The following is a 3,334-nucleotide window of genomic DNA, read 5'->3' on the forward strand; positions in this document are numbered from 1 at the left end:
GCTGAAAATGGAGGTTCGCTTGATCTTGACCAATACACATCCTCAGTACTGGGTTACATTAGTACATGTACTGACACCGTCTCCACTATCAGAAATGTTAAAAGCTACCCAAACAGAAAACCTTGGCTGAATGCAGAGGTGCGTACCCTGCTGGAAGCCAGGAACACTGCCTTCAGGTCTGGAAACTCAGAGGAGCTGAGTAGGACAAGAAAAGAGCTGGTTGCTGGTATTAAGAGGGCCAAGGCCACATATGCAAAGAGGATCGAGGGTCAATTCATCTCACAAGACCCTCGGAGCATGTGGAGGGGCATTAAGTGCATAACAGATTATAAAGGAAGGAGTGAACAATGCCCCAAGACCCATCTCTGCCTGATGCCCTCAACAAGTTCTATGCACGCTTTGAAGACCCGAACAGACCACCCAGCACCAGACTCGCCTCACCACCGGATGAAGAGCATCTCAGCGTGACCTCAGCCGAAGTAAGGAGTACTTTCAGTAGAATTAATTTGCACAAAGCAACTGGTCCAGACAACATCCCCTGAAAATTGTTGAAGGAATGTGCTGATCAGCTCTGCGAGGTGCTGGCAGACATCTTTAACACCTCACTTACCCTGGAGACAGTTCCCACCTGCCTGAAGACTGCCACCATCATCCCAGTCCCAAAAAGCTCTACAGTGACTGGTCTGAATGACTATCGGCCAGTGGCCCTCACCCCGATAGTTAATAAATGCTTCGAAAAACTGGTCATGACCCACATCAAAACAACCATCAACATCAACGAGGACCCTCATCAGTATGCATACCGTGAGAACCGATCAACAGAGGATGCCATCTCCTCTGTGGTCCACATTGCGCTCAACCACCTGGAGCAGAAAAACTCTTACGTCCGTATGCTCTTCGTGGACTTCCCATCCGCCTTCAACACCATGATACCCCAAACCCTGATGGACAAACTATCCACACTAGGACTAAGCCCCTCCATTTGCAACTGGGTACAAGACTTCTTAACAAACAGACCACAGTTAGTGAGGATCCACAACTTCTCCTCCACCACCATAACCCTCAGCACTGGCTCTCCTCAGGGATGTGTGTTGAGCCCCCTCCTGTTTACTCTGCTCACGTATGATTGTGCAGCTACCCATCCAGGCTGTCACATTGTAAAGTTTGCAGACGATACAGCGGTGGTGGGATGCATCACAAACAATGATGAGTCCAGCTACAGGCAAGAGGTGGAACACCTGGAGAGCTGGTGCAAAGAGAATAACCTTCACATCAATGTGAAGAAGACAAAGGAGATGATTGTGGACTTCAGAAGGAACAAAAACATCTACACTCCCTTGAACATAAGAGGATCTATGGTGGAAGTGGTCTCCAGCTACAAGTACTTGGGTGTACACATGAATGACAACCTCAGCTGGAGCAACAACACCACCAGCCTGATCAAGAAAGCTCATCAGAGACTCTACTTCCTCAGACGGCTGAGGCAAGCTGTTCTGGGAAGCTCAGTCCTCACCTCCTTCTACAGGTGTGCAGTGGAGAGCATCCTGTGCTCCAGCATCAACGTATGGCATGGAGGCTGCACAGCTGCAGAAAGAAAAGCTTTGCAGAGAGTGGTGAAGGCTGCACAGAAGTCAGTTGGAGTCAGCCTCCCCACCATCACAGACATCTATACCTCCAGATGCAGGAAGAGGTCTAACTGCATCATGAAGGACCTCACTCACCCAGCACACACACTTTTTGCCCCACTCCCATCAGGAAGGAGGGTGAGGAGCATTAAGTGTAGAACCACTAGACTGAGCAACAGCTTCTTCCCCGAGGCAGTTAGACTCATGAATAACTAGAATAATCACTGTGAAAAATCACATCATGTTGCTGCTGATCTGTTTCATGTTGCTGCTGATCTGTTTCAATGTTGATGTGTTCATGCGTGCTCATCCGCTCACACAGACTCATGTTCATGTTTGTGCTGATGTTCAATGTTTTCATGTTATGAGTGCTTAGTATATATTTAGTTGATGTTTTTCTTAGTTCATATCTTAGATGTTATTACTGTTTTTCTTATACATTTTATTGTTGGATGTAACTGGGACCCTGTGTACATAATTTCGCTCCACCACATGTACCACATGAGGTGCGAATGACAATAAAGAAACTCTGACTCAATGCTATGACTGAGACACAGTGGCTAAATGATGATTTGTTTCTGGTTGTTTAAAGAAGTAAAGTTTCTCCTTTCTTGAATACACGTGTCTGTCTGCATGCTCTGGCATCTCTCTGTCATGCTACAAGTCTCTGTCTATCCATCATCTCCTCCTTTTCTCTCCCTCCAACCAGGGTTGTGTTTGATAAATTGACTTTCAGCCTCTGTTTCTCTGTCATCCATTTGACTGTCCACCCTCTGTCTAAAAACCTGCATATGTGTGCACACACCAAGTGTGCATGTGAATATTTCTGTCTCTGTCACACATTACAAACAGATATACACACAAAACTGAATTTACACAAATATTGCATGTGGAAGACAAGAATGGATTAGGATAGACATCCTTCCAGTCCAGTCTAACAAAACACCTTTTTGGTTACCCTGACTGAACTTTGTTGGATTTTTGTACCTAGATTATTGAGCATGAACTTTGATGAAGACCTTTGTGTTTAGTTTTGTAAAATAAAGTCCAGAACAAAGCTTTGTTGTTTCAGAGCAGAACACGTCTGTGTCTCACCTTCCAAGATGACAGCTTTGTTTTTGACCTTTTCTCTGCTTATTGACTGAATCTACTATGAAGCTGTCACCTTGCAGAAGTTCACTGGTGACTTTTTTATTTTTCCTTTCATTTTAGTTTGTGTTGCTGTGGAGACTTTTCCCTCTCTTCTCCCATGTAGCAACTGGTTGCCAGGCAGTCATCACTGTCACTTTTTCATTACCCACGACCCCTTGTGGGCTGGTATAGTGCAGGGTCTGCTCAGCCACTGTATAGAGATGGACATACACACACTGAGATGAACTGAAACACTTAAAGACATTAGGAGCTTACACAAGCACACAAACACAAATCTTTCACTGTGACACTTGCATGCACACTGGCAGAAGCTGACCTCACTGAACACACTAAATGATGTGCGCACACATACACTCAAACAAGGCGTGGTGTTCCAATACTCTTGGTTTGATAGCTGCCCCCGTCACATCCCTTCTGTCTAATGGAATCTGAACTTATATCCAGCAGGCAGTCGAATTGATAGATGCAGCAAAACACAATCTGCAGTGTCTGGGCCCCCAACTGGAAACACACACACACTACCCCCCCCCCCCACACACACACACACACACACACAC

At 45.8% G+C, this 3,334-nt stretch overlaps 1 protein-coding gene across 1 annotated transcript in view; it reads right to left on the reverse strand.

Moving 5' to 3' along the window:
- Window positions 1-3,334, reverse strand: part of slit3 (slit homolog 3 (Drosophila)) — a gene marked incomplete in the record, with an annotated part of 622,921 nt that overhangs the window by 100,327 nt on the left and 519,260 nt on the right.

The sequence above is a fragment of the Nematolebias whitei genome, chromosome 4 (assembly GCF_014905685.2).
Source record: "Nematolebias whitei isolate Nwh7 chromosome 4, NemWhi1, whole genome shotgun sequence".
Taxonomy (NCBI): Eukaryota; Metazoa; Chordata; class Actinopteri; order Cyprinodontiformes; family Rivulidae; genus Nematolebias; species Nematolebias whitei.